We start from the raw sequence: 23,328 nt of genomic DNA, 5'->3' as shown, positions 1-23,328 counted from the left end.
CGGCTCGGGTCATGGTCTCAGGGTCCTGGGATCGAGCCCCGCATTGGGCTCTCTGCTCAGCGGGGAGCCTGCTTCCCCCTCTCTCTCTGCCTGCCTCTCTGCCTACTTCTGATCTCTGTGTGTTAAATAAATAAAAATCTTTAAAAAAATAAATGGGTGGAGGATCTGAACAGACATCTTCCCCAAGAAGATATACAGATGGCCAACAGACACATGAAAGATGCTCAACATCAATGACCATTGGGGAAATGCAAATCAAAACCACAACAAGCTATCATCTCACACCTGTCAGAATGGCTAGTCAAAAAAGACAAGAAATGACAAATGTTGGTGAGGATGTAAAGGTAAGGGTACCCTTGTATACTGTTGGTAAGAATGTAAATTGGTGTAGCCACTGTAGAAAATAAAATGGCAGTTCCTTAAAAAAAAAAAAAAAAAAAATTGAGGGGCGCCAGGCTTGGCTCTCAGTTGGGAGAGTATGCAACTCTTGATCTTGGGGTTACGAATTCAAGTCCCATGATGGTGATAAAACAGGTATATTTGGGGGTGCCTGGATGGCTCAGTAGGAGGAGCACATGACTTTTGATCTTGGGGTCGTGAATTTGAGCCTTACATTGGATATATAGCTTATTTTAAAAATTAAAAATAGCACTACTATATCATGCAGCAATTCCACTTTTGGTTATTTATTCTAAGAAAATGAAAACACTTAATTTGAAAAGATATCTGCACCTGCATGTTCCCTGCAGCATTATTTACAATGGTGAAGACATGGAAACAACCCAAATGTTGATTGACAGATGACCAAAGGTGTGGTACACAGCAAAATCCTGTTATTTGTAACACATGGGTGGACCCTGAGGGCATTAAGCTAAGTGAAATAAGTCAGAGAGAAAGGAAAATACCATATAATCTCACTTATATGTGGAAACTAAAAAAAATAAACAAATAAACAAGCCCATAGATACAGAGAACAGATTTGGTGGCTGCAGGCCAGAGGAGGAATGGGTGAAGAGGAAAAGTATGGTCTTGCGGCTATAAAATAAGTTCTGGCGATGTAAGGTACAACATGGTGACTACAGTTAATAATACAGAGTTTCATATTTCAAAGTTGTTAAGAGAGTAGATTCTTTAAAGATTCATCACAAAAAAATTTATTAACTAGGTTTGGTGACAGATGTTAACTGGAAATCTAGTGATCATTTCACAATGTATACGAATATGGAATAATTATGTTGTATGCCTGAAACAACTGTAACGTTATATGTCAATTATATACCTCAATAAAACTTTCTCGTTTCAGAGAGAGAACATGCATGTGGGGGGGGGGGGGAGAAGAGGGAGAAATAGAGAGAGAGAACCTTAAGCAGGCTCCATGCCCAGCACGGAGCCTGACATAGGACTCCATCTCATGACCCTGAGATCATGACCTCAATGACCAATAGTCCAACGCTTAACCGACTGAGCCACCCAGGTGCCCCAAGAGTGAAGACATTATTTGAATCTAAAGGAACAAAAATTGATTCCATACCTGCTGTGGGTGAAGTACTGTGATAAAACCAAGGTGAATAAGATGTCGCTGCTCTCTTCACACAACACAGTCTAGCAGGAAAGTTAAGACACCTGTAGTACACAGGCCCACATTTTGGTGTCTAAATCCCATTACCAACTAAGAGGAACCTGGGATTCTTTGACAAAGACCAAACCTCAGGTCTTTGGCAGGGAATGTAGAAGAGGAGTGACATTTCTATCACAGAAAACAAGATCAAAGACCAGTGGTATCCTGTCATGAAAACTTAGAACCAACTTGAAGGAGTGCCCACGGCTCCAAGGTGAGAAAATCTGGGCATCAAAACCAATAAAGCACAACCTGAACATCCACTGATGGGGGAATGGATAAACGAAATGTGCTTTATACATGCGACGGAGTATTATTCAGACTTTAAAAGGAAGGAAATTCTGACACCTACTACAACACGGATGAATGTTATGCTAAGTGAAATAAGCCAGTCACAAAAAGACAAATTAAGTGTTAAGTGTGATTCCACTTAACAGGAGATACCAGAGTAGCGAGATTTGTAGAGACAGAGGGTGGAATGGTGGATACAGTTGCTGGGGGACAGGGATGGGGAGGTCTTATGTCATGGCTACAGAGTTGGAGTTTGTGATGAGAAGGTTCTGGAGATGGATGGTGGCCATGGTTACATAACAGTGTGAATGTACTGAATGCCACAGTGGCGTTTCACTATGGTGTATTTTACCACAATTTTAAAAAAATGAGTGGCACTTGGCTGGCTCAGTCTGTAGAGCATGTGACTCTTGATCTCAAGACTGTAAGTGCGAGCCCCACATTGGGTGTAGAGATGACTAAAAAATAAATAAACAAATAAATGGATGGATGGATGGATGGATGGATGAATGAATGAATAAATAAAAAGAGATGATTACTTAGAGCCAGGAATGATGTGTCTGGAGATGGATGGTGAAGATTACATAACAATATGAGTGTACTTTACCTCCACTCAAGTGTACACTTAGAAATGGTAAATTTATGCATATTAAAAGAAAAAGGAATTAAATTAAAGGAAAAGAATTAAATTAAATTAAAAGGAAAAGAATCCTTAGAACTGATGATCGCCAGGAAAGATGCTCTCTTAATCTAATAAATATATTGTAAGGGTAAAAAAAAAATAGACCAGTGACCATAACTGATTGAAACAAGGGGATTATACACAAAACTGTGAGCAGAAGGAAAGCGTGCGTGAATGGAAGGCATATAAACTTATGCTCACTTCCACCAGAGGCAAAGATAAGGGAACGCAATTCCAATACGTGTTTTCTCCGTCGCCATGGCCATGGGCAGTTAGCTCCATTCTGACACTATCTACCTGCAGACAGTGTCAGAATAGTGTCAGCTCCCACAGCTTAAGGGCTCAGTCCCATTAGGCTTCCCCTCCCTCTCCCACCACCTTCCAGATGCCAGCTGCAAGTCCAAGCTGTTCCCTGTGCTTCTGGTGATTGGCTATTAATTGGAGGATCCCACAACTCCTTCCTTGGGTTGAATTAACTTGCCAGCAAGGCTCACAGAGCTGAAAGGAACTTTTTACTTACTATATTATTGGTTTATTAAAGAATGTAACTCAGGAACCGTTGGATGAAAGAGATGCAGAGGGCAAGGTATGAGGGAAGGGGCGTGGAGCTTCCACAACCTCCCCGAGTGCACTGCTGTCCTAGCCCCTCCAGATACTCACCAACCTGGATGCTCTCTGAACCCCATCCTTTTGGGGTTTTATGGAGGCTTCATTACATAGGTAGGATTCATGAAATCATAGGCCGTTGGCAATTGATCCAAACTCTAGACTCTCCCTTCCCCGAAGGTCAGGAGACACAGGACTGAGAGTTTCAGCCTCCAGTCACACGTCTGTTTCCCCGGAAACCAACCACCAACCTTTGGGGCTTCCCCCAAATCCCCACACTGACATAAACTCACATGGGGCCGAGAGGGGCTTGTTCGGAATATCAAGACACCTTATGGCTATTGTTACTTATGAGATTCCCAGGGTTTTAGAAGCTCTGAGCCAGGTGTGGGGACAAAGACCAAATATGTATTTCTTTTTTTTTTTTTTTTAATTTATTTATCTGAGGTGGGGAGGGGTGAAGGGAGAGGGAGAAGCAGACTCCCCACTGAGCATGGGGCCCGGATGCAGGGCTCTGCACCAGAACCCTGGGATCATGAACTGAGCCCAACCGAACCACCCAGGTGCCCCCTAAATACGTATTTCTTATTATAAATTACAACATCACAGACATTTTCAAGGACAAGTCCTACAGTTGAGTGTGTCTGTGGGAGCGGCTGTCCAGGCAGAGCACACAGCTAAGGGCAGGGCTTGAGAACCAAAGTTGTGTGGCTGAGGAGCAGCATAAGGCCCACTTGGCTGGAAGCAGGAGAGGGTCGTCTGAGAGTGAGAGATGAGGCCAAGAGCTCATCTCTGAATGGGTGGCTAGCGAGCAGTGTGGGACGTGAGTTCCCGTGGGCACTTTGATCTGTGCGGACTTCTGGCTAAACGAAGCCAGTAAGGCTGTGGGGCAGAAAGGAAATGCCATAAACTTAAAAAAATGCAAATAAAGTGTCAGTGAAAATGTGAGGCATCAAAAACTCTCACACAGGGGCGCCTGGGTGGCTCAGTGGGTTATGCCGCTGCCTTCGGCTCAGGTCATGATCTCAGGGTCCTGGGATCGAGTCCCGCATCGGGCTCTCTCTCTGCTTCCTCCTCTCTCTCTCTGCCTGCCTCTCTGCCTACTTGTGATCTCTCTCTGTCAGATAAATAAATAAAATCTTAAAAAAAAAAAAATAAAAACCAAAAAACTCTCACACAGCTGCCATTGTGTAACCAGGTTCATCCGGTCTGGAGGGAAGTGCCTTGGAACACAGAGAAATTAAGTGTGTGCCTGCCTGCCCATCATGTAGCAAGTTCATGCTTGCACGGGGACACAAAGAAAAACAAGAAGGTACATCTTGGTAGCAAAATGCATTAGTCAGGGAAGGAACTGGCTCACGTGATTATGGAGGTTGAGAAGTCCCCGGATCTGCAGTCGGTGAGCTGGAAAACCAGGAGAGTGGATGTAAGTTGTAGTCGGAGGGCAGGAGAAGATGGACGTTCGGACTCACAGAGTCAGGCAGAAGTTCCGTCTTAATTAGTCTTTTTGTTCTGTTCAGGTCTTCAGTGGATGGCACGAGGCCCACCTATATGGGGGAGGACAACCTGCTTTACTCAGTCTACTCATTCAAGTGTTATTCTCCTTAAAAACAACAACACCCTTACAGACACAGAATAATGTTCGACTAAATGTCCAGGTACCCAATGGCCTGGTCAAGCTGAGGCATAAAGTTAACTATCATATGAAGTATGGGTAGCTATACAGGTGCCCAATCCAAGGGGATTTATAATCAAAGTGTAGCAAAGGGAAAGCATAAAGTATACTACTGACCAGCGCACAATGAAATTGTCTCATATCACAATATGGATAAGATGGAAAACTAGAATTATGAGTTAACAAGGTAAAAAACAAAACAAACTTGTTTTTACTGAGACTCTAGAATGAGACCACCGCCCCCCACAAGGAAACCCCCAATCACGAACTCATGATGATATTCAACAAAAAGAGAAAGTTCTTTTGTCCCTAAAATAATGCTTCGTCACCACTGATGGTAGCTATTGCTCCAAATTCTTACTTGGAACATGAATCGTTAAAGGGAAATATGTGGATATTTATCTTGCCTTTCCTACAGAAATTGTATTTCAGGGTGACCAAATAGGCCCAAGTGAGGAGAAAGGCCTCTGCTTTACAGAGGACGCCTGCTAATAAATGTAGAAAAATCATAATATAAAGTCACCATTGTGCAAACTTTAACTTTCTTTTGTATGACAAAGAAATTACAGTTCTGGAATATACGGTCCTTTATTTCAAGTTGAGCTGCTATGATGTTTGTACAATGCTTCGGGAAATGATATAAAAGGAAGCATGAAGCAAAAAAGAAAAAATGGTAATTGTTGGATGTAGGTGATGAGTTCATTAAATCATTCTCTGTACTTTTCTGAATCGTTGGCATTTTTCAGATATGGAAATTAGAGAGAGCCAGTGAGATTCTTGGGAAGAAGAAATTCAGGGGTTTTGGGAACCACTTTATGTGCAAATGTCACCTCCGAACAGAAACTGGCAGGTGTGATTCTTGCTGACTTATTTATCTTTGCATTAAGCTTGTCTTAGAAAGATTGTTTCCTCAATCCAGTAAGAACACAGAAGTCATAATTGTTTGAGAGAAATTCCGGGTCATAAAGTGGTGACACCCTTGGTGTTCTATAGCGTACTGGGGACTCCAGGCCAGCGACCAAAAGCCTTTGGTTCCAACCCTGCAGCTTCTCATCTGAGCCTGCCTGTTCTTACTCCAGAGTGGGGATTTGCATCTATTCAACCCCACAAACCTAATTTATAACCGTGTGCAGTGTTCCAGCATGTGGCAGGGAGCTGCTAAGATGAAGAACGTCCCTAAGGGTCTTCCCATCCAGTCAGGAAGACAGGAAAGACACGAGCAAACACAAAGGGAAGGAATCATTTGGTCTGGGGTCATGGAAGAGCAGCAGGTTTTCTCTCCTCTCTCCCCCAAGGCCACATCCTGAGCCACTGAACAAAGCTGTGTTTGGGTAGGGCCAGAAACCGGAGACCAGATGGCGGCAAACTTCGAAGCAGTTTCTTTTATGCTGGTATCTAAACCAGCAAATGCTAGAAAGCCATTGGAGGAAAACCAGGAAGCCTGGTGTTTTCAAAAGGTTATCCTGGGCAAGTAAGGAGGACCAGCTGGAGAGGAGAGAGGACGGAGGCAAGGGTTGTTAACCTTTTTTGTGCGATGGATTCCTGCTCAAGATAATGTTCCCAAGTGCTGCTATGGTCTGGTTGCTTGTGTCCCCCACAGATTCATCTGTTGAATTCCAAATGCCCAATGTGATGGTAATTAGGAAGCAAGGCCTCTGGGAGTTGCTTATGTCAGGAGAGTGGAACCCCCATGAGTGGGATTAATGCTCTTATAAAAGAGACCAGGCAGAGCTCCCTGACCCTTTGACCACGTGAGGACGTGAGGACGCAGCCAGAAGATGGCCTTCATCAGCATTTGACCTTGCCGGCCCCCGATCTCAAACCTGCAGCCTCCAGAACCGTAATAAATAAAGATCTGTTGTTCATAAACTACCCAGCCTCTAGAATTTTGTTGCAACAGCCCAAACACATTAAGACAAGTGCATAAAATAAAATACACAGGTTTACAAAGGAAATATTGTTGAAATCCTAACACCAAAATGTATTTAAAATCTGATGTGTAATATAAGTGCCTTCTTCTTTTTTTTTTTTTTTAAAGATTTTATTTATTTATTTATTTGACAGAGAGAGATCACAAGTAGGCAGAGAGGCAGACAGGGAGAGAGAGAGGAGGAAGCAGGCTCCCCGCTGAGCAGAGAGCCCGATGCGGGACTTGATCCCAGGACCCCGAGATCATGACCTGAGCCGAAGGCAGCGGCTTAACCCACTGAGCCACCCAGACACCCAAAGTGCCTTCTTTATTAATACACTGAATAGCAAGATCTAGTGGGGAGTCTAATTAAACTGAGGATTTCCAAGGTATGATGAGGGTAAATAATTTTGTGTCAGTTGTAATGCGATATAAAAACATTTGTAGGGCACCTGGGTGGCTCAGTGGGTTAAGCCGCTGCCTTCGGCTCGGGTCATGATCTCAGGGTCCTGGGATCGAGTCCCACATCGGGCTCTCTGCTCGGCAGGGAGCCTGCTTCCCTCTCTTTCTCTCTCTGCCTGCCTCTCTGTCTGCTGTGATCTCTCTCTGTCAAATAAATAAATAAAATCTTTAAAAAAAAAAAAAACATTTGTAATTTCCAATGGCACAGCCACTGGCACTGCTATGCTGTTGTCTCATTCATAATTGAAAAGAATAATGAATTTTACTAAAAGGGTGGTGAAAATATCAACCTAATTGCTTTCCTAGCCAAGTTCTGAATTCTATCCAAGGACCCCTTGGGGAGACCAGCTAAAGACTCCTGAGCTTGAGGCTGTTCCGTTTACTCTGAAAATAGATATCACACTGATGGGCATATTTTTGGGATCTTGCCAAAGTCAGGGGAGACTCCATTTTCTTTACAAAATCCGAGTTCATTAACTGATTTCTTTGGGGCGAGGCAGTTTGGAGAGGGGTATAAACAAAGGCTCTACGTACCTCCGCACAGGTAGTTATCAATTATACAGAGGAGAGAGTACCTTTATCGTGAGAACTATCCCAGACATCATCACGTTGACTACCACATCATGTGTCCAATACTCAAACACTAATAACAGGACAAACTGAAATCACATTACTCCAGACCAAAATGTGGAACCAGAATAAGCTCAAGGAAGCAATCAGATAAGCCCCAACCGAGGGGCCCTCCACAAAACTAGGCACTTGTGCTCTTCGGAAATGTACATGGCATGACAAAGTAAGATGGAGAAGTGCTTCCAGATAGATCATGGGAGAGTAAAGAGATTCGACAATTAAATGTCTTGCTTAATTCTTGACTAGAGCCAAGCCTGAAAAAAAAGGTTTATAAAGGGTATTACTGGGACAATTAGCAACATGTGAACATGAAAAATATATTAAACAATAATACAATAATTTTTTGAATTTGAATCTGAGATTATGTAAGAGAATCTCTTTGTTCTTAGGAGATAGACTCTTGGGGCGCCTGAGTGGCTCAGTAGGTTAAGCCTCTTCCTTTGGCTCAGGTCATGATCTCAGGGTCCTGGGATCGAGCCCCACATCGGGCTCCTTGCTCAGCAAGAGCCTGCTTCTTCCTCTCCCTCTGCCTGCAGCTCCCCCTGCTTGTTCGCTCTCTGTCAAATAAATAAAATCTTAAAAAAAAAAAAAAGGAGATAGACTCTGAATTATTTAGGTGCAAAGGGTACAAATTAGTCTCAGTGATTCAGCAAAAATGCCTCTATATTAAATAAACACACAGGTAGACACATACATATATACACGTATATCTAGACGCAAACGTACGTATATGGAGAGACTGTTCATGAGCAAATGTGACAAAAATGTTAACAATTGGTGAATCTAGATGAAAGCTATAAAGAAGATATATATGGGGGTTGGTGACTAGGATAGTACCCAGAAATCTAGGTCAAAGGTAAATACTGTGTACTTTAGTTAGATATTGCTCAAGTCCCTTCATCAGGGGATGTACCCTTTTGTATTCCCATCAGACATGTGCGAGTGCCTACTTCCTCACAGCCTCGCCACAGAGTAGTTTGTCAAGATTTTGAGTTTTGGTCCTGATGACAGGTGTACTGTGGCTTCAATTCATGTCTTATGAAGCGTACGGAGCTTGCCTTCTTCCACCAGATTAAGCGGCTTCTAAGACCTTATTTTTTTTTTTTTTAAGATTTTATTTATTTATTTGACAGGCAGAGATCACAAGTAGGCACAGAGGCAGGCAGAGAGAGAGGGGGAAGCATGCTCCCTGCTGAGCAGAGAGCCTGATGCGGGGCTTGATCTCAGACCCCGGGATCATGACCTGAGCCGAAAGCAGAGACTTTAACCCACTGAGCCACCCAGGTGCCCCTCCTAAGACCTTATTTCAGAGAAATGGCTTCCACTCCATGTCCAGGTACTTCTTCAGTCCCAACCCCTCTTTCCTCCCTGTCTAGACAGACACAGTCAGATTGTAGGAATGGGGTCCTCAACGTCGTCACCATATTACCAAATTTGCCTTGACGAGGGAGGGCGTCTGATACATGTGTGCCAGTGGCACACTGACATGGACCTGGACAACGTGCCCTGCCATTTTGCTTCCATCTCCATCTGCACAGAAGTCGCCTCTAGAGGGCACACAAACAACACCCTCCCCACTGAGTGAGGAAATGGAGGTTCAAGGAGATGAAGTGGCTTATCCAGGCAGTAAGTGAGAATCCAGGACAAGCGAGCCCATGTTCAGATTCCTAGTAAGTGCCTGTGAAGTTACGGAACAGGTCCCAAGACTATCCTTACTTCTGACACCCATGGCAAGTCCAGGGATCCCCACAACCACCCTAAGTTCAAGAATTCACAAGAAAGACTCTCAGAACTTGCTGGAACCCATTGTAGTCACTGTTATGATTTATTACAGTGAAAGGATATGGATTAAAATATGCCAAGGGAAGAGACCCATATGGTGGGGCCAGGAGAGTTCCATACACGCAGAGCTGTCCTCTCCTAGTGAAGTCACGGAGAGCATTAACTCTTAGAGATAATGCGTGACAATATGCATGGAGTATTGCCAACCAGGAAAGTTTACTCAAGCCATGGTGTGCAGTGTTTTTATTGGGGCTTGATCTCAAGGGCATGGTCAGCAGCCCACATGGCTGACCTCAGTCTCTAGTCTATCCAAGGGCTAACCTTATACTGCATAACCAAAGCCCTCGCCACAAATCCCATTGTTGGACTATCTGGCATGGCACAATGTACCCAAGTAAACAAAATCACTTTTATCGGGCAGGACATTCTCAGGGTTTAGAGATCGTCTCCTGGGGGTTGGAGGGCAAAGACCAGATCCCTCTTTGGGCACGGTTCAATCTCTATTGTGCAATGCCCTTTCTTTGTAATCCATTCCAACAAGTGGGGTTACCTGCTCACCAGGACAAGTAATGGAAACTGGGCAGAACAGAAGGGAGGAGTGGCACAGGGGAGCCCAGAAGTGAATTTAATGACGGCCCTCAAGTGCTAGCTTGAGCCCACTTGTCTCTGGGGTCAGGCCCAGCTGGTCTCAGTCTCATTCTCTGATCAGTGCATGCAGGACCCCTAGGTGGCACACATTTTCAGTTTAGGCAGCAAAAAGGGGAAAAAAAAAAAAAAAAGGAATCCAAAAGATTAACAAACCTCACTCTTCTATCAAATTACATTTCCCGGTGAGGTACTGTTACAATGGAAATTGGCCTGCAGTTTGTGCAAAAGGTGTAAGTTCACCCTCTTTATTCGCTTTTTAAATTTTAGCCGTGGGAATGTTGTTGATGCTTGGAAAAATAGTCTATCCCCCAATAGGACAAAGTTCGATAGAGAGGAGGCCAAGCCTTACAACAGAGGGGTGGAGAAGAAGGAGGGGCAGGCAGGAGCTTGGAGTGCAGAGAAAAATCCAGTTCACTTCGCCTCAGAGCTTTCCCTAAGAGCCCTGGTGTGTCCTGAAGGAGGGCAGGAGACCTTCTTTCCGGTTTCCCAAGCCCATCCCGGGTGTTTTCAGGATTTCCATTCTCTTCCAGCCTTCCGTGGATAGGAAGCCACAGTCATGGGCAACTGTTTTATTTCTTCATACCACAGACAAAAGCTTGGAAAGACCCAAACCCAACTCCTGGATTACTAAAGCCTTGGTGGGTGCTTATTTTGGGCACAAGACTGAAGTAATGAGAAGACTTGTCATTAGTGATTTTGCTCCCTCTGTGCTCCCTTCCTCTTCTCACATTCCTGCAAAGGAATCAGAAGGTTCCTCCCAGGGATACTTTACTTATTGACAAATATTTACTGAGCATCTATTAATGCCAAGCACTGGTGGGAGTGATGATGGGTAGACACAAGTGACAAAATAAACCAACTAGAGAAATGCCAGCAGGTGGTCATTTTTTTCCAGGAGGAGTGAAACAGTGTTTGGGTGATTTTCCCATGGTCACAAATGGTCTCTTTAAGAAGGTGACATTGAGGGACACCTGCCTGGCTCAGTTGGAAGAGCACGTGACTCTTGATCTTGGGGTTGTGAGGTCAGGTCCCACACTGGGTGTAAAGATTACCTAAAATAAATTTTAAAAGAGTTGACACTGAAATAGAGACTTGAAAGAGAAGCATGAATCAGCAATTAAGAACTTCTGTGGGAAAAGGAAAGGGAAGCGACCTTTGACTTGATGAAGAAGCCCTGACTTGCCCCAGAAAGCATGCAAGCAACTAAGGTGAACTGAACTGGCTTAGATGAGACTTCTGAGTGTTTGAAACAGAAGTTAATCTCCTTTATATGAAAATTAAGAAAGCTACAGTCCTCTCCATGAGGAGGGAGGGCAGGTTACAGAACAGGGCCCTGCTCTACTGAAACCCACCAAAAAGACCCCAGGGTCTTCCTCCAAGACTTGCCGCAGCGGCGACCCTATGATTTTCAGCAGAGTGAAGAGGTCATGAGCAGGGACTCTGGCATCAAAGGGATAAAGCTTTGACCCCTGGGTGTGTGACCTTGGCCACAAATTTAATAAGATGGAGCCTCTGTTTCCTTGTCTCTAAAAGGGGTATAATGAACCCTGCCACTGAGGGAGGCCAGGAGGGCTTGATGCAATGGTTTGGTACCCAGGACCCCCCAGTGTGAGGCATGGCCATACATCAAGGGTCCCTGGCGTGGCCCAGGAGGATTGCTCAGTGGGATAAGCAGGGTTCCCTTTGGTGACCCAAGGGAAGGGTTAGGAAAGGAGTAAGGAACGGCTTCACTCTGGTGGGCTCTTTTCCAGCAAATTCCTAGTAAAGAACAAAGGACACTATCTTAAGCTGCTGGTTATGTAACTGGCTACGTAACTGCTTAAGGGGAAACCTAACTCTATGGGAAGCTGTGATTGAACAGAATCATTTGTAATTGTTTAAAAACAAACCATTTCCCCACACTAACACAGAAACAGCCAGCATAACAGGCAATGCAGGTGGCTGGCGACCATCTACAGTGTTCTAATTTCCACGGGTTGTCAAGATAAACTAAAAGAAAAGGCGAGAATAAGCCCATCTTTTTTTTTTTTTTTTAAAGTAAACAGGTAGATATATTTTATTTGTCGAGAGTAAATGTCAATCTATTTCTTTATTTGGGACACAACAGGTCAGAATTCCAGAGCTGGTTGGGTATCCTTGGGCAAGGAGCTTAACACTTGCTACTCAAGGTGTGGTTCTCCTGCCAGCCATAGAGGGTCACCTGGGAGCTTGATGGAAACCTTTAGGCCCTACCCTAGATTTGCTGAATCAGAGCCTGCATTTCCTGGAGCTCCAAGTGGTTTTAGGCACCTGAGAGCTGGGGAAGCATTCGTTTTATTGCATACCTGAAACTAACGTAACACTGTATTTTAACTAACTGGAATTATTATTATTGTATTTTTAAAGTAAGCTCTACACCCAACATGGGGCTTCAACTCACAACCGCAAGATCAAGAGTCATAGGGTCTCCCCAATGACCCATCCCCTTAACTAGCTGGAATTAAATGAAAACTTAAAAAGAAAAAAAAAATACCGGGGAAGCATTGATTTAACATCTCCAAGTGTCACTCCCCGAAGAGAGGGGCCAAAGTGGCTTTAAAACAAATTAAATATAAATATAACAAGCTTTTTTTTTTTTTAATTTGCCAAGTCATTCTCACCAATTTATTCTTGCAAATAAGCTTTCAAATCCTTTGTCAGCATTCCACAAAAACAAAACAAAACATCCAATCACAAAACCAAAACACCACTGGAATTCTCATGAGAACTGCATTAAAAATGTAAAATAATTTGAGAAATGATATCTTTATAATATTTATTCTTCCTATCCAAGAACATGGGCTGTTTCTACATTTATTCGGTCTTTTTATTTTTTATTCAAGTATAAGTTAATATGCAGTGTTATATTAATTTCAGGTGTACAATTCTATAATTATTCAGTGCTCATCATGATGAAAATATGGAACACTGCAAATTTGCATGTCATCCTTGTGTAGGGGTCATACTAATCTTCTCTGTATCCTTCCAATTTTAGTGCTGCCAAAGCAAGCAATAAATTTAATCAGCTTTTTAACAATTAAAAATTAAGTGGGGGTTGCCTACCTGGCTCAGTCTTGGAGCCTGTAACTGTTGATCTCAGGGTTGTAAGTTTGAGCGCCATGTTGGGTGTAGAGATCACTTAACAAAATCTTTTTTTTTTCTTTTAATTTCTTTTCAGCATAACAGTATTCATTGTTTTTGCACCACACCCAGTGCTCCATACAATACATGCCCTCCCTAATACCCACTACCTGGTTCCCCTAACTTCCCACCTCCACCTTCAAAACCCTCAGGTTGTTTTTCAGAGTCCATAGTCTCTCATGGTTCACCTCCCCTTCCAATTTCCCTCAACTCCCTTCTCCTTTCCTTCTCCCCATGTCCTCCATGTTATTTGTTATGCTCTACAAATAAGTGAAACCATATGATAATTGACTTTCTCTGCTTGACTTATTTCACTCAGCATAATCTCTTCCAGTCCCGCCCATGTTGCTACAAAAGTTGGGTATTCATCCTTTCTGATGGAGGCATAATACTCCATAGTGTATATGGACCACATCTTCCTTATCCATTCGTCCATTGAAGGGCATCTTGGTTCTTTGCACAGTTTGGCGACCTTGGCCATTGCTGCTATAAACACTGGGGTACAGATGGCCCTTCTTTTCACTACATCGGTATCTTTGGGGTAAATACCCAGTAGTGCAATGGCAGGGTCATAAGGAAGCTCTATTTTTAATTTCTTGGGGAATCTCCACACTGTTTTCCAAAGTGGCTGCACCAACTTGCATTCCCACCAACAGTGTAAGAGGGTTCCCCTTTCTCCACATCCCCTCCAACACATGTTGTTTCCTGTCTTGCCAATTTTGGCCATTCCAACTGGTGTAAGGTGGTATCTCAATGTGATTTTAATTTGAATCTCCCTAATGGCTAGTGATGATGAACATTTTTTCATGTGTCTGATAGCCATTTGTATGTCTTCATTGGACATACAATTGGAGAAGTGTCTGTTTATATCTTCTGCCCATTTTTTGATATGATTATCTGTTTTGTGTGTGTTGAGTTTGAGGAGTTCTTTATAGATCCTGGATATCAACCTTTTGTCTGTACTGTCATTTGCAAATATCTTCTCCCATTCTGTGGGTTGCCTCTTGTTTTGTTAACTGTTTCCTTTGCTGTGCAGAAGGTTTTGATCTTGATGAAGTCCCAAAAGTTCATTTTCGCTTTTGTTTCCTTTGCCTTTGGCGACCTATCTTAAAAGAAGTTGCTGTGGCTGATATCGAAGAGGTTACTGCCTATGTTCTCCTCTAGGATTCTGATGGATTCCTGTCTCACATTGAGGTCTTTTATCCATTTCGAGTTTATCTTTGTGTACGGTGTAAGAAAATGGTCGAATTTCATTCTTTTACATATAGCTGTCCAGTATTCCCAGCATCATTTATTGAAGAGACTTTTTTCCACTGTGTATTTTTTCCTTTTTCTTTTTTTTTTTTTTTTTAAGATTTTACTTATTTAAGAGAGAGCACGAACAAGGGAGAGAGGAAGAGGGAGAGGAGAAGCAGACTCTCTGCTGAGCAGGGAGCCCAATGTGGGGCTCGATCCCAGCACCCTGAGATTATGAGCTGAGCTGAAGGCAGACACAACAGACCGAGCCACTCAGGTGCCCCAAATTTAAAAAAAAAAAATCTTAAAAAAAAAAATTTAAGTGGAACAGAAAGTGAAATGAAAAGCAAAATGTCCCTCCATCCTCCAACCCATCCTCATTCCATAATACCTTCAACTCCTGACCCCCACCAGCCACTCTCTGAACCTCCTCTAGTTTGGCCTGGTACTGGGTCTTTCTCCTTTGCAGGTGGGCAACCACCACACTCTAGGCATTATTTGCCTTGAGTTTGGGCGGGGGGAGGAGTAGAAAATCACACTTCCCTCCCACAAGCCAACATGCTCTTCAAAAACATCCTCACTCTGATCAGGCTGGCAGATCCTTACCTTTCTCCTGTTAAGCTCACAGGAGGGCAGAGCTGCAGGTCAAAACTGGCCCAGCCACCCCTCTTAGCAAGTTATGAGGGGAGAATAAATGTTAGGGTCTTGGGGCATCTGTGTGGCTCAGTCAGTCAAGAGTCCGCCTTTGGCTCAAGTCATGATCTTGGAGTCCTGGGATGGAGCCCTGTGTTGGGCTTCCTGCTGAGCAGGGAGAGTCTGCTTCTCCATCTCCCTCTTCCCCCTGCTCATGCTTCCTCTCTCTTAAATACATAAATAAAACATTAAAAACAAAAACAAACAAAACCCCAAAGAAAGTTAATCACATGTCACTGCTATTCTTGGTTTGGGGCTTCAGCTGATACTCCCAGACAGGAGTCTGTTAGTCTTCCAAATCTGGCAGTCTGTGGATTGACCCCAGAGACAGATCTGTCTCGATGATCATTTCATGGTCAGCTCCTTCATTATGACTGACATGATTGAAATAGGACTTCCCTTCACATGGGCCAGTCCAGCTGCTCTAAAGGGAATCGACCAGCATCTTGGGATTCTATGACTACTTAGATACCTTCCATCTTTCTCTAGTTTTAAGAGTCTGGGCATCTTGGCCCAGCCTAAAATTTGAGGTTCTCACCCATCATCTCAATTAATGAACAACAAATATTTTATACTCAGCTACTTTCTTTGTAAAATGATCTAGTACCAATTCCCTGTGTGAGAGAAAGAGAGAGAGAGAGAGTGTGTGTGTTGAGGGCAGGTGCTCCCCACACTGTTCAACAAGTATCTGGACACCAGCTGGGTGTCCTACAGATTGACTCAGTTGTGACAGTATCTACCCAGAGAGAGCATCAGACGCCACAGGGGAAGGCCTCAGTCTTAATATGACTGTCTCCCCACCACCCCCAGCCTCAGAAGCCAATCATAAGTCCAGTTTATCACCTGGGCTTCTGACTGACCAGCTATAGACTGAAGGTTCCATTGACCCTCTCCTTGGGCCTGATTAATTTCTTAGAGCAGCTCATAGAACTTAAGAGGAACATGCTACTTACTGGATTTCTGGTTCATTATATGAGGATATAACTCAGAAACAGCCAAGTGGAAGAGACACACAGGGCAAAGCTTGGAGAAAGGGTGTGGAGCTTCCATGCCCTCTCCAGGGGGGCCACTCTCCCTAAATCTTCACATGTTCACCAGCCCACAAGCTCTCTCAACCAGTCCTTTTAGGTTTTTACGGAGACATCACCGGATAGGTTTGATTGATTAAACCACTGGCCACTGGTGATTGATCCAATGTCCAGGACTTCCCCCTAGTGTAAGTCAAGGACTTCTAGTTCTAACCCCCTAATCACATGGCTGGTTCTCAGGCAGCCAGTTCCCATCCTTAGGTGCATCCAAAAGTCACTTCATTAATGCTCTTAACACTTAGGGAATTCTAAGGGCTTAAGGAGCTCTGGGCCAGACCTGAAAGAAGACCAAACATATATTCACTCACAGTATCATACTTGACGCAAATATCCTTTCCTTAGCAAAACACAGAACTGAGGAACATAAGCAGCTTGAATTTTCTTTTGATACCAATTAATTTATTCATCAAATATTTATTAAGGGTTTACTCTGTGGCAATGCTCTGCTGGCACTAGAGAGAGACTTAATGGTGACCAGGTGAAGTCAAAGTCGAAGAAAGGCACCCCTATGAGATGGCTTTCAGTTATTTTTAAAACTGGAGGAAAAAACTCTGAGAACTAATAAGTTTACTTTAGTCTTGTTGAAAGTAAACAGAGGCATATTAAACATTTTTAGACTTTCAGCAAAAATCGACTGGAATCAGACAGCATCCATTCTAGCAGATGGGAGCCCTGAGGAGCTGCACAAAATGGAAGAGTGTTACAGTCAGAAGTGAGCAGGAAGAAGGAAGTTGTACACGACAAAAAAGCGGGTTGGTTACTGCAAGGTCACTTTCCTTTTAGGAGACGAAGGGGGTCTGTCAGGCGGACTGCCTACTAGTGCTGACCTGACTGGTTTAAGAGTCCCTTTCTGGGAGAGCCAAAACTGGAGTTCGGTTAAGTCTTGGTTTGGTGATGTGGGGTATAACATAAGCTCCCTGATTTGGGGCTGGGTGCCTTGTAAGTCCCAGCCAAAGATGAATCTTTTTTTTTTTTTTTTTTTAAATTTTATTTATTTATTTTACAGAGAGAGATCACAAGTAGACAGAGAGGCAGGCAGAGAGAGAGAGGGGGAAGCCGGCTCCCCACTGAGCAGAGAGCCTGATGTGGGACTCGATCCCAGGACCCTGGGATCATGACCTGAGCCGAAGGCAGCAGCTTAACCCACTGAGCCACCCAGGTGCCCCCAAAGATGAATCTTATAACTTGTAAAAGTTTGCTTAGTAGTATTTATTTTATTGTTTAATAATTTTTTTAATAGTTAAGCATTTTAAAAAAAGATTTTATTTATTTATTTGACATGGAGAGAGAGATCACGAGTAGGCAGAGAGGCAGGCAGAGGGAGAAAGAGGAGGAAGCAGCTCCCCACTAAGCAGAGAGCCCCATGTGAGGCTCGATCCCAGGACCCTGAGATCATGACCCGAGCCGAAGGCAGAGGCTTAACCCATTGAGCCACCCAGGTGCCCAATAGTTAGGCATTTTTAAAAGCTATAATAATTTTGGAAAAGTTAACACAGTACGTGAACATGGCAAAGTCAAAAAAAGCTCTAAAGGGGACACGGGTAAAAGTCAGCGTCTCCCTCTTCTCCTACCCCATCCCCAGCTCCCTCCCCCAGGGCTGGTAGCTCAAGTTTGGGCTTCAGGCCCAAGTGGGGCCTTCTAGGCAGCTCTCCTTCTTCCTCAGTCCTATCCGAGATCTCTGGACCAGAGGATCTTGGCTTGCTGGACAAAGGGGGCAGGGGAGAAGACAAGTGTCCAGTCCCTGTGTGAGGCCTTGAGTTCTCATATCCAACCAGCTGTTTGGAGTACAGGTACAAGTCACTCATTCTCAAATGCTTACTGATTGCCAGGCACTGATCTGGACTTTTGGAAAACACCAGGCAGTACAATAGACAGGAGTCTCTGCACTCATGAGAGCTTACATCCTGACATGGGAGGACAGAGTGAAAAATAAATATCATAAGTAAATTATGCAAATTAGCCATCCCTCCTTGTTGGAGGTGGAGAGCTGGGAAGGGGTGGGTTGATGAGGGCCTGGTGTGAGAGCCAGGGCAAAAAATCCTCCTTCTCGAGACTCTAACTGCAAACTAAAGGGCTTTAAGCTGGGAAGGGCAAGTACCCTTTCTCCTTAATCATCTACAGTGCAAGGACTTTGTGGCCACCACCCACGCCTCTAATTTGAACAAGCGACCCCAAACCTTGTTCTACAGTGCTTTCCTTCAACGACAAAAATGGGACCTCGCAACACAGGGGTTCAGTGAGTCACCCATTTTTTGGCTCCAAGCAGTGCTCTGCACTACCACTTCTGGTCAAGGAGCCATCTCTGGTTTCTAGGAGGCCTTGTAGCCAGTGGGTTGGAGCAGAGAGAGGACGAGCAGAATCCCTGATGAGCGCAAAGCCAGACGTGAGGGCTCAACATGGGGACTCGATCCCAGAACCCTGAGATCATGACCTGAGCCAAAGTCTGACGCTTAACCCACTGAGCCACATGGGCCCCCCGACCTGAGCCATTTTTAAGTACTCAGTTTAGTGGTACCAAGTGCATTCATACTTGAGTAGGCACAACCACCATCCCACTCCAGATCTCTTCTAGTCTTGCAAAACTGAAACTCTGTACCCATTTAGTAACAGCTCTCCCTTCCCCCCACCCCCAGCCCTCGGCACCCCAGGCCCCAGACACCCTACTTTCTGTGTCTACGACTTGACTACTCTAGGTCCCTCCAACAGGTAGAATCATCCAGTATTTGTCATTTTGTGTCTGGCCTATGCCACTCATCAGAATGAGAGGTACCTTCACGGTTCATTCATGTTGTAGCAAGTGTACGGGATTTCCTTTCTTCCTTTTTAAGACTGAATAGTATTCCACTGTAACTTACTTATGCCATGTCGTGTTTACCCCATGCATCTGTCCATGGAGACCTGGGTTGACTCCAACTTTTGGCTACTGCACATAGAGCCGCTGCTGTCAACATGAGTGTACAGATTGCTGTTCGGGTCCCGTTTTCAGTTCCTCTGTGTATATGCCCAGAGGGGAGTTGCCCTCTTGCTTTCCTTAATTACAGACTAAATGACTCTGTTGCAAGAAAAAGTCAGGATGGACAGGTCATCTGTTGGATGTTTGCCACCAGTTTGATGACCCAGCTGAAGCCCTCTCATTTAAAGAGAGAGAGAGGGATGTGCCTTCTCGCAGGTTCACAGAAAGTCCCACCTACAGACATACTTTCGAACACATCTCGTTTCTGGTGTAACTATTTATGCCCTGCAAGTGTGTGTGTCCAGAAACTGCACCCAGCCCAGAGCCACAATCTTATTAGGTGCTTTCAATGCCCACAGCACAGCTGCATCCAATGATTTCAACACTGAGAAGCTAATACCCCTTCACCGGAGATATATCCTTTCACACAATCCCTTGCCTTAGGTTTCTGTACAAGATCAAGTTCCAATCAAGTGGCAGAACAAAGAAAGGATGGTGGCCTAAAGAAAGAAGCCCTTAAAGTGTCTGAAATGGAGTAAATAAAAAGCAGAACAGCAGCTCAACGCGGAACAGGAAACACCTAGTAATTCGCAGACTTACGGAGACAGTGAACACGTGTAGGTGTGCTCATTTGCACGAATAATTAAGGAAATGGAAATTAAATGAGATTTTAGGGGCTCCTGGGTGGCTCAGTCGTTAAGCGTCTGCCTTTGGCTCAGGTCATGATCCTAGGGTCCTAGGATTCAGCCCCGCTTCGGACTCCCTGCTTAGCGGAAGCCTGCTTCTCCGGATCCCACTCCTCCTGCCGTGTTCCCTCTCTCGCAGCACGCTCTCGCTCTCTGTCAAATAAATAAAATAAAATCTTTAAAATAAATAAGATTTTATTTTTAAGCTCTGATGGGTAGATAAAGACACTGATCCTACAAAGGTCTGGTGAGGCTCCAGGGAAACAAACACTGAGGGTGGGAATGAAAATAAGAGCAACCTTTTTTGTTTTTTAAAGAAGGGATTTTTCCTTTTTAAAGATTTATTTACTTATGGGGCAAGTGGGTGTCCGAGTTGGTGAAGCGACTGCCTTCAGCTCAAGTCATGATCTCAGGGTCCTGGGATTAAGCCCTGTGTCAGGCTCCCTGCTCAGTGGGGAGCCTGCTTCTCCCTCTCCCTCTGCCTCTGCCCCTCCCTCCTGCTCATGCTGTTCTCTTTCTCTTTTTTTTTTTTAAATATTTTATTCATTTATTTGACAGACGGAGATCACAAGTAGGCAGAGAAGCAGGCAGAGAGAGGAGGATGTAGGTTCCCTGCCGAGCAGAGAGCCCGATGTGGGACCTGATCCCAGGACCCCGGGATCATGACCTGAGCCAAGGGCAAAGGCTTTAACCCACTAAGCCACCAGGCACCCCTCTTTCTCTTTTTCTTAAATAAAATAAATACGAAATCTTTAAAAAATTATTTAAAAAAGGATGATTTATTGGAGAGGGAGAGTGCAGGAACAGGTGGAGGGACAGGCTGAGAAGGAGAGAGCAAATCCTAAGGAGACTCCTAAGGGCAGAGCCAGACATGGGGCTCAATCTCACAACCCTGAGATCGTGACCTGAACCGAAATCAAGAGTCGGTTGCTCAACTGACTGAGCCATCGAGGCATCCCGATGCAACCTTTTCCAAGTACAATTTGGCAAAAACCTACGACTCAGCATGTAATACCTGCAGGGATTCGTACTTTAGAGACGTTTTGCAAGTCCATGAGACTATGCATGCAAGTCCATAAAAAAATACGCATCTGTTCTACCAGCAAATTATGGGAAACACCAATAAGTCTGTCCAGACGTGTAACGGGTTGACATATTACCCCCAAAGGATAAGGTAAGTCCAAACCATTAGTACCAGTGAACATGACCTTTTTGGAAATAGGGTCTTCACAGATGTAGTTAGTAATGATGGTAACATACTGGATTACAGTGGGCCCTAAATCCAAGGACTGGTGTCCTTATAAGAAGAGAGGACACACAGACATACACACAGAGAAGAAAGCCATGTGACCACACAGGCAGAGATTGGAGTGAAGTAGCCATGAAATGGAAGAGGCAAGGAAGTGTTCTCCCTTAGAACTTTTGGAGGAATCACAACTCAGCTGACACCTTGATTTTAGACCTCTGTCCTCCAAAACTATAGGAGAATAAACTTCTGTTATTTTGACCCACCAGTTTGTGGTGATTTGTTATGGTAGATGTAGGAAATTGATACAGAAGGGATCAAGTCAATAAACGATGGTATACACACATTACTCAGGAAGGGAGCGAGACCCTGAAGCTAGTCCTTATTATGTTCTGGTTTTTGAACTACATGAATATAGTTCCCTCTAAAAAATAAAATAAGAAGTGCCTGGGTGGCTCAGTCATTAGGCATCTGTCTTCGCCTCAGGTCACGATCTCAGGGTTCCAAGATCAGGTTCCTTGCTCCACAAGAAGCCTGCTTCTCCCTCTCCCACTCCCCCAGCTTGTGTTCCCTCTCTCGCTGAGTCTCCCTCTGTCAAACAAATAAACAATGTCTTTAAAAAAAATAAAATACTATGGGGCGCCTGGGTGGCTCAGTGGGTTGAGCCTCCCCACCTTTGGCCCGGGTCATGATCTCAGGGTCCTGGGATCAAGCCCTGTGTTGGACTCTCTGCTCCGCCCGGGGAGCCTGCTTTCCCCTCTATCTCTGCTTGCCTGTTTGTCTATTTGTGATCTCTCTTTCTCTGTGTCAAATAAATAAATAAAATCTTAAAAAAAAAAATTAAATAAAAGTCAGACAATAAAAATGGTTCTATTTCTTTATAACCTAATTATTTGAGCTTTATTTATTGTGCTTTATATTTTAAAAAGCTTTATTTGAGAGAGAGAGAGAAGAGAGTGTGCAAGAGCAAGGCGAGGGGCAGAGGGAGAGGGAGAGAGAATCCCAAGCAGACTCCCTGCTGAATGTGGAACCCGGTGTAGGGCTCAAACTTACAGTCCTGAGCTATGACATGAGCTGAAATCAAGAGTCAGACACTTAACTGAGCTACTCAGAAACCCCAGCTTATTTTTTTTTGCCCTTTAAAGCCAAAGTAATAGTGGACATTTATACTGATTCTTTTTTATAAAATTTTGAGCTAGAAAGAGCTAAGAGATTGCCCAGTGTAGTAGGCAGAATAATGGTTCCCAAAGATGTCCACATATTAATCCCTAGAACCTATGAATATATTAGGTTATGTGTCAAAGGGGAATTTAGGCTGCTTATCAGCTGACCCTAAAACAAAAAAGATGACTCTGGATGAGCCGGATCACTATAATCATGAAAGTAGGCCCAATGCCATCCCTTTAAAAATCAGAGAGGGGGCGCCTGGGTGGCTCAGTGGGTTGGGCCGGGTCGTGATCTCAGGGTCCTGGGATCGAGTCTTGCGTTGGGCTCTCTGCTCGGCGGGGGGCCTGCTTCCCTTCCTCTCTCTCTGCCTGCCTCTCTGCCTACTTGTGATCTCTCTCTGTCAAATAAATAAATAAAATCTTCAAAAAAAAAATCAGAGAGGGAGGCAGGAAAGTCAGTGTCAGAGTGACACGATGTGACAAAGATTCAACTGGCCATTGCTGCCTTTGGCTTTGAACATAGAGGGAGTGGCCAGGAGCCAAGGAAGGCAGGCAGCCTCTAGATACTGGAAAAGGCAAGGAAATGGATTCAGTCTAAGTGACTCAAAAAAGAACATGGATCTGCTGACACCTTGATTTTAGCCCAGTGGGATCCCCATCAGATTTCTGACCTCCAGAAATATAAGAAAGGAAAGGTGTGTTGTTTTAAACCAGTAAGTCTGTGGTAATTTGTGACAGCAGCCTTAGGAAGCAGACATCTTGTTAACTCCTCCTTTTCCAGAGGAAGAAACTGAGATC

The 23,328-nt window shown here is 44.2% G+C and overlaps 1 long non-coding RNA gene across 1 annotated transcript in view; it reads right to left on the bottom strand.

Annotated features, from left to right (window-relative positions):
- The window catches only part of LOC309861342, a 73,268-nt gene that overhangs the window by 34,729 nt on the left and 15,211 nt on the right, over positions 1-23,328 (bottom strand). The window contains exon 4 of the long non-coding RNA XR_014309887.1: positions 4,558-4,744. This is a non-coding gene — a long non-coding RNA (uncharacterized lncRNA). The remainder of the gene's footprint in view (positions 1-4,557; positions 4,745-23,328) is intronic.

The sequence above is a fragment of the Mustela nivalis genome, assembly GCF_964662115.1.
Source record: "Mustela nivalis genome assembly, chromosome: 1".
NCBI classification, from domain to species: domain Eukaryota; kingdom Metazoa; phylum Chordata; class Mammalia; order Carnivora; family Mustelidae; genus Mustela; species Mustela nivalis.
This window is presented reverse-complemented; position numbering and strand designations above follow the sequence as displayed.